Genomic DNA, 13,852 nt, shown 5'->3' with positions numbered 1-13,852 from the left:
TGTGTCCAGAGAAAGAATTTTGGAGTTTTGGGGTAGCTAGGTGGTCTAGTGGACAAAGCACTGGCCTTGGAGTCAGGAGTACCTGGGTTCAAATCCGATCTGCCACTTAATAATTACCTAGCTGTGTGGCCTTGCGCAAGCCACTTAACCCCATTTGCCTTGCAAAAACCTAAAACAAAAACAAAAACAAAAACAAAAACAAACAAAAAAAAAACAGGAAAGAATTGTGGAGTTTTAACAAAGACCAAGGATTATTACCTTTAATTGAGGAAAAAAACCTGACATCTTATTGTGTGATCTTGCTATCTCTGATGCCTTTTGTTTCTTCCTAAAGGATCTGATTTCTCTCTCATCACACTCAATTTGAATCAATGTACAACACGGAAACAATGGCAGATTGCCTTGGTGGGGGAGGAAGTAAGATTAGGGGAAAAATTGTAAAACTCAAAATAAAAATATTAAAAAAATAGTCTCTTTCCCTTAGTTCTAATTTCTCATGCCAAAAATTACTAATTAGTAAACATGTTTAACAAAATATGTATGTAAAATATTAACCTGACTGTTCCAAGCTGAGGAGAGGAGGGGTGGGAAGGAAGGATGCAGGAAAATGTTGTAACTTGGAAATATGCACATACATATCGATGAACATAAATAAATAAATTTAAAAAATGAAATAGTGAAGTAGGCCTTCAAAGTTGTGATGAGGGAGAATTTAAAAATAAACAAGGGAGTGCAACAATTTCAGGTGTCTTAGTGTTCAAGATACCAAGGACCCTATGAATCACTTTAAAAGAGAAGGAATGAACACGGCATACATGGTAATGTTGTTTCTACTGTGCTCACCTCATACCTATGTGTGGCCAGTTTCAAAGACAATCCCCTATGTCTATGGAATGGATTTAATTTCTCATGCTGTTCTACTCTGTAGACCTCACTCCCCTGGGATGGGGGGCTGAGGCTCCCAGGGGCCATTCCCTCTGTATCCAGGATCCCTGTGTAGGTGGCAAAGTAACCAAAGTGACTCCATTTTGTCAAGTTCAATCTCAGGATCCTGCTTCCCCCACACTTTGTGGACAAATAAATGCAACAAGAATCAAACTAATACAGGTGACACCTGGAGATTTTGATTCTCGGGCTTTCTGATAACCAGGAGACAGTCTGGAGCCAACTGCAAAATCCCTGCCTTCTTCATCTCAGAAAGACCCCATCTTTCCCACCCCCAATCTGAGTCCCAGGCTGGCTGCCTTGTGCTTATGCTCCGGGTGATTGCTATGCATGAACCTTTACAATAAAGCTGTTTCCAGATTTGGTGCTGATTTGCACCAGGCCCTGCTTGGGCCACGCTTTGGGCCTCTGTGGCCTAAACTCAACAGGGAGAAAGATCCAGATGTAAAGGGCTTTCCCTTCCCTTCCTGGCCAGGAGGCCAGTCTGGGCTTTATACGGGCTAGGAGCCTGCAGAGGGACGAGGGCCTGACTTGCCCGGGGCTCGGCCTGCAACCCCCCGAGGGAGGCAGCAGGGATGCGCAGGTGCCAAAGGAAGCCTCCTGGCCTCCCTCTCTTCATCCTTTCCCCCCTCCTCTGCCCGCCCTCCAACAGAGACGGAAAAGGCAGGAAGGGTTGGGGGGCCGGATGGGGGAGCCCAGGCCCAATCTCCATGGCTCTGGCTCAGGGCTCCCCCGCCGTCCCCGCCTCTCTTCCCAGTTACTACACAGATTAGCTGGGGAACAGTCTAGACAAGAGGAAAGCCGGGGGGCGGGGGGAGGACTGGGGCCGCCTGGGGCCGCCTGGGGCCGGGAGGCCAAAGCAGTCTGAGGCCTGTGCCACGAGCGGAGGCAGGGAGGCCGGGCCCGGGGCCGGCGGGGCAGGAGCCGAGGGGCGGCACAGCCCCAAGGCCAAGGGCGGGCGGGGGCCGAGGGGGGCGGGGCGCGCACTGACCTGGCTTCCAGAACGCTCGGCGCCCCGAGAAGAGGGGCGAGACCGCGGGCCCCGGCAGCCCGGCCCGGGGGCCTCCCTGGCCCGGCGGCGCCGCCCTGAGCAGACCCGGGGGCCGCGGCTCCTCCGCCCGGGCCCGGCCCCGCCGGCCCCGCAGCCTCTCCGGGGCTCCTCCGCCGCCAGGAGTCCTTCTTCCGGCCCAAACCCCGCCCCGGCCCCGCCCCCAGGGGCGCCCCCAGGCCTCCAGCCCCCCCCAGGCCTGGGGTCCCGGGCGGCCATGGCCCCTTGGGCGTGGAGGTCCGGGGGGGGGCTCAGGGCTTCCAGGCAGGCGTGCCCACCCTTGGTCCCGGGGCCCACACGGAGCCCAGATGTGAAGGGGGCACACCTGCACACTGGGGTCCTGAGGGGACGGCAGGGGGACGAGGGAGAGGAAGGAAAGGCCAGTCGGCAGGATGACCCTGCTCTGCAGGCCGGGAGGCTCCCAAGGCCGCGGCCGCTGCACGAGGGGGGTCTTCGTGTGAGACCCTCCAGAAATGCATTGCGTGGAATGGGTGCCAGTTGGCAGCGTTGGTTCCCGTTCTCCAGCACATCACGCTCTGCGGTTTTTCTGCTTCTGATTGTTCTCAGATTGGCATGTGTGAGCCACCGTTTTAGGAAAAAGCCTACAACTTGGAAATGATCTCGAAAGGGTGGTGTCCTTAGGAAAGCAGCTTCTGTTCTGATCTGGATGCAATGAAAGTAGGAATTAAGCCGTTTACAAAGGTGGTTGAGGGGGCAGCCGGGTGGCACAGTGGGTAGAGCGCCAGCCTGGAGTCAGGAGGACCTGAGTTCAAATCCAGCCTCAGACACTTAATAACTGCCTAGCTCTGTGACCTTGGGCAAGCCACTTAACCCCATTAGCTTGCAAAAACTAAAAAAAAAAATGTGGTTCAGGAATGAAAATGGTTACATCTTTAATTTTAAAATAGAAAGAATAACCTCCACTTTGAGAAAAGAACAAAGGACCTTGTAAACTCTTCTATTTAGTACTCAGAAATTTATCAACTAAGTGTCTGGGAACCTTCTGTTTAGGCAAGATCATCAAACCTCATCAACCCTTGGGTAGAAGTGCTCAAAGAAAATTGTCAGTTTATTAAGTAAAATGTGGCAATTGCCTAAGAAATCAGGACCAGACTTCTTCAACTTAGGTCTAGCCCCCAAATAAATGGGGAGACAGAACTCAATATTTAAAAAAACAATGAGTCTAGTAGCCCTGTGTGTGATGGCAAAGAATTGGAAATTAAGTGAATGTCCTGCAATTGGGGGATGGCTTAACAAACTGTGGCCTATGGAACACTATGGTCATGGAACACTACTGTTCCATTAGAAACCAGGAGGGACAGGAATTCAGGGAAGCCTGGAGGGATTTGCATGAACTGATGCAGAGTGAGATGAGCAGAACCAGAAAAACACTGTACACACTAACAGCAACATGGGGGCGATGACCAACCTTGATGGACTCACACATTCCATCAGTGCAACAATCAGGGACAATTTTGGACTGTCTGCGATGGAGAATCTCAGAATCTCATCTGTATCCAGAAAAATAATTATGGACTTTGAACAAAGACTATTACTGTCAAACTAGAAAAAAAGTATTATCTTATGTAACTTTACTATCTCATATTTAATGATATGATTTCTCTCTCATCACATTCAATTTGGATCAATGTTACCATGGAAACAATGTAAAGACTAACACAGTGCCTTCTGTGGGGGGTGGGGTGGGGGGAGGAAAGCAAGATTGGGGGGAAATAGTAAAAGTCAAAATAAATAAAATCTTTCTAAAAAAACCCATTGACTCAAGACCAATTAGTTAAAAGGGAATACTGTGTCATTAGGGAATCTGTTGTCTAATTGGATGAAAGATTTGCATCTTTCCAAGTTAAGGGGAAAGAGCAAACCTCTGCAATTCTTCAAATTCAACAAAGGAAGTGTCTCACTCCCCAAAATTTCTATCATCAACCAAAGAAAAATGAAAAACTACTTTGTAACGAGTTTCTAATTAGTCAATTTCAAGGACAAAGCTTGTGCAGGAAGTTGAGGGAAGGAGACAAGAATCTAGCATGTTACAGGCAAATCTTCCCTCCCCTTTCTTTGTAGACCGAGCACTTAGCACAGCACCTCGCATATAGTAGTTCATACGTGCTTGTCAGTTGAGAGACTGATATATTCAACAACCCATTTAAGCTCAGAACCAGAACCTTCTCCCTCCCAACTTGATTTTAAAATAACAGGGGTGTGACTTTACAAGGATGCAGGAAGAAAAGCATCACATATAAAATAAAACCCATTTAATTTTCACATAGACAATGAATGGCAGGAACAGATAGAATAAGATTTGAAGAAAATCTAGGGAAATTAGAGTTTACCACCACATCCAATATCCCTAAACTCAACATGCTTCTCAAGGATCAAAGAGGAACATTTAAGAGCCCACAATGATTTCAAGAATTTCATGAGAAGTCCCCATCTTAAATCAACTTTTAAGAGGGAAACTTATTAAGACCACAGATATATATATATATATATATATATATATATATATATATATATACATATATATGTATATATATATACACATTCCTATAACAATAGACTATGTTCTATAAACATAGTAAAGGATCCCTTTATAAAAGGAAAATGAAAGTTGAAAATTATTTATTTATTTGTTTGTTTGTTTTAAGGTTTTTGCAAGGCAATGGGGTTAAGTGGCTTGCCCAAGGCCACACAGCTAGGTCATTATTAAGTGTCTGAGATCGGATTTGAACCCAGTTACTCCTGACTCCAGGGCTGGTGCTTTATCCACTGTGCCACCTAGCCGTCCCAGAAGTTGAAATTTAATGGGAATCACAGCCCTGGACATGGAGGCAGGAAAGACCTGGGTGTAAATCCTTCCTTTAGTAACTGAACGTTGGAAAATGAAAATTTTGAAAACAAGATTTAAAAATATAAATGATATATTTGCTGTACAAAAAATATTGCATTCAGATTTAAGAATTGTAGTTCATGAATGTACTTGTGGATACCAGCAAGAACAGGAAAATGTGTGTTTCCTTTTAGTAGTGAGGTAGAGTTGAGGAACAGATTATGTGGAACAGCTTTGGAGGATAACATCAATAGTTATGTAGAAATCAAATACTCTTAGAGAAGAAATTAAAGAGTAGAGAAAACCCTTTCAGATACTGGATTCAATTCTGAAGGAGGTGAGGAGAACATTATACAATAGCCAGGAAAATCTGTATTTTCTTTCTGATTGTGAATAACATGAGCATCGGTGGTGGAGTGGGGAGATCACTGACCCTGGAGTCAGGAGGACCTGAGTTCAAATCCGACCTCAGATACTTAATAATGACCTAGCAGTGTGGCCTTGAGCAATCAATCCACTTAACCCCATTGCCTTACAAAAAAACAAACAAACAAAAAAAGAGGTTGCTGAATGATGGATGTTGAAAAGAGACTCTAGAGAGAGAGAAAGAGCAATGGGGGAAAAATATTCTGAAACCCCCACTCCAACAGAAATAGATAATAGGGGCCATGACAAAAAGTGTAGCTGCTCCTGGAAAGTGTGCTGAAGGAAGGAGTTTCATGTGGAGAGAAATAGGTTCTAGAGAGTACTAGAACATGAAAGGAGGAGGAAAGGGAAAAGTTTAAAATAAAAGGAAGACTATTATGTAGTATGCATTCCAAAGAAAACAGTGGAAGGAAGGATACATTTTTAGTAGGACATTGGTGGGAGTTTTGAGATACAGATAAATGAGAATGGAGATACATGATATGGATGAGGGGTATACTATTAGAAAGCTGGGGATTCAGTATAACTGGGGTTGTTCAAATCAAAGAGATCATGGTATTTACAACACTCTACTACTAGTTTAGGCAGCTCATCAGTTAATGACAATATGTCTGCTGAAGGAGACTGGTAATTAGAAATGTCAATGTTGGGGCAGCTAGGTGGCGCAGTGGATAGAGCACTGGCCTTGGAGTCAGGAGTACCTGAGTTCAAATCCAGGCTCAGACACTTGATAATGACCTAGCCGTGTGGCATTGGGCCAGCCACTTAACCCCGTTGCCTTGCAAAATCTAAAAAAAAAGTCAATGTTATTTATCCAATCTGACTTTTTTGTGTTAAATTGTTTCCATGAGAAGGCTTAAGAAGCCCATCTCAGGGCAGGTGCACGCAGATGGAAGTATGATGTGGGACTCTGCTGTCTTGGGCAAATGGCAACAGTGAAATGTCCCCTTACCTCTGCCCTACTGATTACATTTAGCCTTACAATTGATTATAACTCTGGTAGAAATGAGCAAGCAATGATGCAGCATGATTCCACCTTCCTGGAATCTACTTTGTTATTTCCTGAGTGCTTCTGTCTGGTCTCAGACACTTGAGAATAAACTTGCAGCCAAGTAACCTCACCTGGATGACAGCATGAAGATTTCCATAATTACCATGATCTTCCCTTTGGTGCTCTGGGATGTTGGGTTAGCTAGGTGGATAGAACACTGACCTTGGAGTCAGGAGAATGGGAGTTTGAATCTAGCCTCAGATACTTGACACTTAAACTTGCTGTGTGATCTTGGTCAAGTCATTTAACCCTGACTGTCATCTCCAAGCATCCTGATTCCTATCTGGCCACTAAGGAGGCAGGTTTCTGAAGTAGGATATCCAATGAAGAGTTAGGAGCAAAGGATTCTGAAGTTGAGGAAGATAAGGAGAGTATAGTTGAAAGTTCAGTTGTTGGTTTCTTCTATGTGTGCCTCAAAGCTTTACAAATATCTTTAGAACCCCAATTGATATTAGAGAAAAAGAGTCACACACCCTCAAAGATTCTGAAACATTCAGCAAAGTCACAACCTTGGGGAGGTAGCAATTTCTTTCCTTGTTTGGATATGCGTCTTAGGGGGATTCACCCAATGTCTCAAATCTGCAAGAGAAAAAACTGTTCTTAGGATATGATATTCAGCAATTAATCCCAATTCCCATACATGGAAATAGATACAGTTGGTCAAAGTAGCATCTCTTGCTTTACAAGTTCTCATATTTAAGTGGGAGGGGAGACAGAGGGAAAAGTGATGTCCAGGGAAGGGAGACAGAGGGGGAGGTGATGACCAGGGGAAGGAAATGCAGAGGAGGAGGTGATGTCCAAGGAAGAGAGGAAGAGAAATAGGTGATACACAGGGAAACAAGCACGAAGGGGGTTTGATAGAGAGACCATAGAGAGACTCTACTAGCTTACTAAGATGGCCCAACCCTCCCTGGGGAGAACCATCAGTTGGCAGCTGCTCCCAAAAAATCATGATGACATGTGAAAGAAGTGCATGCCCACACAGAGATAGGTGCTCAGAAAAGGGAGAGGTGTAAAGTAAGGGGCAATGAAACATGGGGGTGACAAATCCTGGCAGGGGGCTTGGAGGAGCCAAGCCTTGGGGAGAGCAAAAGAAGTGAATGGTCCAAGAGGGTGAAGTAGAGTCCACGTGAAACCAAGAGACTCAAGAGGGGAGGGGAAAAGAAGGAATAAAGTCTTGGAACACTTTTCCTTCTGACCTAAAAACAGCTGAGAAAAACCAGGTTCATTCTCTCAAAATGCTTCAAACTCCCAGAAACCTTTGGGGCAGCCATCTGGGCTTCTTTGCCTTTGTTAAATATAATTTCCTTAAGCTAAAAAAATGAAATACCAAAGTTAGTTATATAAATGAAATTTAGTTCTCTAGGATCTTACCAAAACCCATGGGTAGATGGCATACTTGTGAATACTAACCCAAAACTAAATGAATAATCAATATTTATAGAATTTTAACCAAGGAATGTAGAATTTTGGCGGCCAACCAGTCAGGTTACATATCTGTTCATAAAGGTGTCATTTGATGACTTTACGATTCTCTAACCCATCCATAAGGTCTGTTCTATAGTGACAAAGATCCAATTAGCCCAAAGACTACCATCTACTCTTCTGACATGATAGTTTATGTTGCTATTAGATATTATATGGACATATGAAACATTGGAATTTCTCCCTTTCCAAAATGTCATAAGTATAAGAATTTATTCAGCCTCATGTAGATAACCAAAGTAATTTCCTGCTTTCTCAGGATGGCCTTTATTTACTCTGATTATTTATACAATTTAAAAGCCAACCTTGCAGATGCAATCAGAGGACACTAGGCTATTTCACACAGACATAACCTACCTTCAGATTTATAACTAGAGACACCGACCTTGTGAAAGGCAGAGGTGAGCACTCCAGACTTGCAAACCTCACTTAGAGACTGATAGAGCAACTTTTGATCAGAAATAGAGATCAGAAATATTTAATTCTAAATTAAAGTATATCAGATTAACCATTTCCTCATTTTGATCTTTAGATGCACATCTTGGTGTCATCTGTAGATCAATCATATAAAAATTTAGGGAGATAATGTATATATTGGAGGGAAAATAATATATCAGTGGGACTTAGATTTTCTAAGAACCACGGGCAAATAAATGTAAGATCCATAACAGCAATACAAGTGAGTAATACAATCACAATTTTAAAAAATTACAGAGATTCAAAACTGCGCAATCCCTTTTTGATTGTATAAATCATACCACAAAATAACAAAGAGATTCAGATTCATTTCTTTTTTTTTTTTTAGGGTTTTTTTGCAAGGCAATGGGGTTAAGTGGCCTGCTCAAGGCCACACAACTAGGTAATTATTAAGTGTCTGAGACCAGATTTGAACCCAGGTACTCCTGACTCCAAGGTCAGTGCTTTATCCACTATGCCACCTAGCTGCCCCTCAGATTCATTTCTTCTGTAACACTTGATACAGCTCTATGTTTTACAATATAAATTCAAAGATTTCTTCAATCCAGATTACTTGTAGAGATTTTCCTTTTCTGTTAAAACTTTTTAATATTTTCAACAAATCAAACTTAGGATCATCATTACTAGGAAATAAAGTTTTAGAAATTTCTTTGATCTTGATGAATAAACTTCTATAATAATTAGGATTTCACAGTAAACATGATAACAAAGCACACTAATTTGACAGTCAATTTGAATTTTAGATAATGGTAGGCCAAATCACTTAAATTTCTATACCTGATTTTAATATTGCTTGTCTGACTTGATTTTTAGCAATTTACCACAAACATCAGGGACATGAAAGAAAGGACAATGGCTCCTTATGTATTTTAGATGTCCATTCTAGGTGACACTCATGTAGGTAGCCAATTGCCTCAAGTCAGACCTTCAATCCATCAGGTGGGAGACATTTTTCTGAAAGTCACATTCATGGAAACTGAGTCAGAAAGAATCCAACCTCAGATCATACTGAAAAGCTGTCCTTTCAACTCTTATCCCAATAAACCTCTCACCTATAAATTTCAACAAACCCTTCTGGGATTTTTTCTTTTCCAGCTTCTATGGACTATGGCCTACCAGCATCTTTCTTTAATACCTGGATTTCAGACTTAGGATAGAAAGTCAATTTCATTCCCATAAAAATCTTTGCATAGCAATTTCCTACAATCAGACAGAGATTCATCTCTAAACTTCATAGATTAAAGGATCAGAAATAATGCCATATTTTGATTATGATAGTGTAGTGGTAACAATGAATATTACAGGAAAAATCATAAAATGGTATCCATGTTGCACAGGTCATTTTACAGCAAAAGGTTTTGAATACATAACATAGAAACAAGATTTTTTTTAGAATTTTCCATTAATATGTTTCAACACTTGCATATATAAAAAATAGATGTTCTGAATTAAAATGTAACAATCATCACATACAAAGGAAATATCTTTGCAGGAAAAATGAAGAAAGAAATAATGAATAGTAATGAAAAATTTTAAAGTACAGTAAATCCTGATATTATATATATATATATGTATATGTGCATACATACATATATACATAGTTGAGAACATTATTCATAATATGTTTATTATAGAATTACTACCACCATATTTTAAAATGCAAAACTACTGTTATACCATTATACTAACAATCATACTAAATCTTATATCAATTCCCCCCTTTTTTTGAGTCATAGGGGGCACATAATGCCACCTGTAGACCAGAAGAAATAAAGAGGACCTTTTTAACTTTACATTTCTTCAGAGGTTTTAAAGGGAAGTTCTTTTAAATATTCCTCATTTGGCCATGGGTCATTTATCCATTCCATCTCATGTGATATGAGTACAGATGGAATTACCTCATTCATCATAGTAGTACACCTTCTAGCAGCTACAGCCACCCCTTATCTCACTGCACAAAGGAGGACAAGGAGAATCAGTATCCCAGCAACACTCACACATTGACATTTTTATGTCAAGTTCTCTCAATTGAGTGGCCTGTTTCTGAAACTTCTCTATACTATCCTGTATCTTTTGATTTGCATAAAAACAAGCTCACCAAGGAAAACACAGACTTCTCTCTCAGCTGCTAGAAGGAAATCTAATTCCCATTGATTTTGTAATACCACTCCTGCCAAGGAGTTGACTTCATCATTCAGATTCTTCACCAGCTCTGCTAAGTCATCATTCATATCAGCCATTTCTGTAGATAGGACTTGTAGACCACTTGTGAATTCACAAAAGCAGCCACTCCCTCTTCCACTCCCGTGGCTACTATGGCACATCCTATGATGAGCCACAGGAGAGGAAAAACACAAAGAGGGCAACTGGCCAGACTGAGGGATGAGGCTCTGTGGCTATAAGATCATGGACTGGCAACAGTGTGGGGATATCCCCAGGAACATAGTACAGGTTACGCACTGCTCAGACAATTGTGCTCAATCCTGACCACTGAGGAGGGAGAGTCTCATAGAGAGAAGAGTTGCACATAGAGAACATCCCTAGGGAGGATGGCAGGGAAATGGAAAATGAGATAGTGCCTGGGGTCCTTATGTAACTGGGGACTAGTCTATGTTGGGGAGACATGGGATGAAGTAAATCCCTCCAGGTATCATTATATAGAAGTGAACTTTGAGAAAGAATCATTCCCATGGAAGGATTTAAGCAGGGATTACTCCTTATGCCATTGGGAACAGGTTCATACCCTTTTGCTGCCCAAAGGTAACTTCAACAATGTTCCCAACAGTTTGATTCCATCTTTTCAGGCCACAGTTTTTGGCAAGTCCCAGTAATACAGCTATTGCTAATTTTTCGATATTCTGCCTGTGAAGAATCGCTCCTTGCCCCAGGAATGCAGGTGTAAAAAGAAAATAGAGATTTATTCAAAGAAGTTACAACACAAAAGAAAGTAACAGGAAGGTTAAAAAGAGATTAAAGAAAAATCCATATGGATTGATAATTAATCTTGTCAGGCCAGCTGCCAAACTCAGCAGAAGTTTGGAGAAAAGAGAGGCTGGACTCCTTAAATTCCCCCCTCAGGGTCAATGGGAAGAGGTGGTGACCTGGGAATGGTCCTAGTCCCACATTGGAGGGTTTGACTTTTAGGGAGGAGTTGAAGGGTCTCAGATTTCAGTAGGTGTGGTCTCAGATGTTGTTTCCAGTGCTGCAACCCAGCTACCTCTTACTAAAAGAGACCATGATCTAGGTTAAAGAAGGTCAAGACAGAAAATTTTAACAGAATGATAAAGGAAGAAGGAAGATTTTTTTGCAGCAATGCAAACAAAATATTTATAAAATTTGTTTCCAATTGATTTCAGTATTTCCCATGCCCATGATTCTCTGCATCATAGCTACTATTGATGAGAAAGAACTTGCTAGAGCAGGGTGTAGGGCCAATCCCAGCAGGCCTACCGTTATCAAAAGTTGTGGAAATAAACCTCCCTTGAGTAGTATTTGGCCCCCAAAGCCAAGCATAGGCCAAATTTGTGAAAAATGAATGTTTCTTTTTACTTATAATGCCAAAGGTCTCCTTGGAGAGACCCAGATAGTATAATTGCAGAGGGCTGGGTCAAGGCTCCCCATAGGAACTCCAGAAGTATGATTTGCAAAATAACAGAAAGCAGCAGGGAAGCCGGCTGAGGCCCAGTTAACCTTCAAATAAACTTCACCCACAGTGGTGTTTGAGTCTACAGAGATATGATTGTCCCTTAATCTTCCTCAGAAGAATGGGGCATTCAGCCCAAACTCTTAAGTTCTTTTTGCGGTCAGTGGTAGGTCAGGTGATGAATCCTCAGAAAACTTTAGGTTTCCACGTGCCTGGGCTTGTGCAGCCAACTTCATAGATCCCTAGTCAGTGGGAGATAGGACAACCAGCTGCGGCTCCCAGAGGACTGGCATATGACCAATGGCCAGACAGGTTAAACAAATCAGCTGCCTTCTGACTGAGTTTGCACATGGGGTGTTTTGCTATATAAAAGGAGGGATGGTTTTCTTCCCACAGTGTTGATCCCTCACTCACGGGAAAAAGATGTAAGCTAATCAGAAAGTATCACAAAATCCCACCTAGGTGGGGGAGGTGAGACGGGACCACCATTTTGGCTTAATAATTAAGTGTGGAGGACAGCTGAAGTCTTACAGGCCTGGTCCTGAGTCTTAGGAATGCTGTCCACCTCTGCTGTCATCTTCTCTGGTCCTGCAGGGCAAGATCACCAATGGGCTTTGAAGTCCACTCTGGTTCACAGGTACTTTTCAGATGAGACAGATGTATCCATGTATCTACGCCCTGGAACTTAGCAGCAGTGGAGTTAGTAATAATAGCTGCAAGGGACCCTGCCAATGGGGTTCCAAAGAATGCTTCCTCAGTGTCTCTTCCAGTATACCCAGTCACCAGGAGAGATAAGATGGCTAGTTTCATTAGGCAAACCTAAGGAATGAGACTGAGAAACAAGGTCTTGAACTTGCTGAATCTGACTGAGTTTAACACAGTACTCTTGGAGACAATATGATGCCAGTCTCCCTCCAACAGTCTCATACAGAGAGAGCTTAGTTTTTCCCACAGGTCAGGAGCTTAATGCAAGAAAAGCAATGGGCAGCACCTGAACCCAAGATGCTTTGCAGTCAGGAGCGAACTTCCTTAACAGCCCTTTTAGTATCCATTTGTTCTTTCCACTAGCCCTGAGGTCTGGGGATGATGTGCACAATGTAAATGCTGATGGATTCCCTAGGCTTCCAGGATCTTTTTAAGATTCTTGCCTGTAAAATGAGTCCCCTGTCCCTGTGAATTTCCCTTGGAGCTCCTCAGTAAGGAACAATAGGTTCACATAAAATCCTCTTAACAGCTCCCATTGTTGCAGACCATCAGAGGAAAACCTCTAGCCCATGAGAAAACATGCATACCATGACTAATGCATACTTGTACTCACTTCATGGGGGGGGGTAGTTGAATGAAGTCAATGTGCCAAATTTTAAAAGGAGAGGAGGGGGATGGAAATCTGCCCAAAGGAGGTTTAAAAGGTTTGGAAGGATTATATAGGGGACAAAATGAATATCTGGAGACTACATCCTCCGTGACCTTCCTTGACATCCCCCACCAATGCTTTGAATCAAGCTCATAAAGCCAATCAGTTCCCCAGTGACTAAAATAATGCAAACAATGCAGTAATGGACAATGCGATTGAACGGGGAGAACAATTCTGGACCCAATACTTCCACCATCCAATCTCCTGATCTCTGATGCACCCTCATTTTTCCCACTGGCATATTATCTCAGGGGAGTTCAAAACCTGTGCTTGTGTCAAAACTACTAAATCAACTGGGGGGGGTGCAGTTGGTAGGGGATGGGAGATCATTAGGGCAATTGGGAAAGACAGGGCTGCCTCCCTCTGTGCCTTGTCAGCTAGCATATTTCCCTTAGCCTCAGGAGTGGAGTCACAGGAATGGCCAGCAGGTTTAATAACAGTCGCCTGTTTAGGGAGAAGCAGACACTCCAAAAGCCTAGAGACTTGCTCACTATTGTTAATGGGCTGTCCTGTGG

The 13,852-nt window shown here is 42.7% G+C and overlaps 1 protein-coding gene across 3 annotated transcripts in view; it reads right to left on the bottom strand.

Annotated features, from left to right (window-relative positions):
- Positions 1-2,023, bottom strand: part of LOC141497118 (uncharacterized) — a 42,903-nt gene extending 40,880 nt beyond the window's left edge. For all 3 annotated transcript variants that reach the window (XM_074199726.1, XM_074199727.1, XM_074199728.1), the window contains exon 1: positions 1,937-2,023. The gene's annotated coding sequence lies outside the window, so the exon portion shown is untranslated. The remainder of the gene's footprint in view (positions 1-1,936) is intronic.
- Between the last annotated feature and the right edge of the window lie 11,829 nt (positions 2,024-13,852).

This window comes from Macrotis lagotis, chromosome X (genome assembly GCF_037893015.1).
Source record: "Macrotis lagotis isolate mMagLag1 chromosome X, bilby.v1.9.chrom.fasta, whole genome shotgun sequence".
Lineage (NCBI taxonomy): Eukaryota > Metazoa > Chordata > Mammalia > Peramelemorphia > Peramelidae > Macrotis > Macrotis lagotis.
This window is presented reverse-complemented; position numbering and strand designations above follow the sequence as displayed.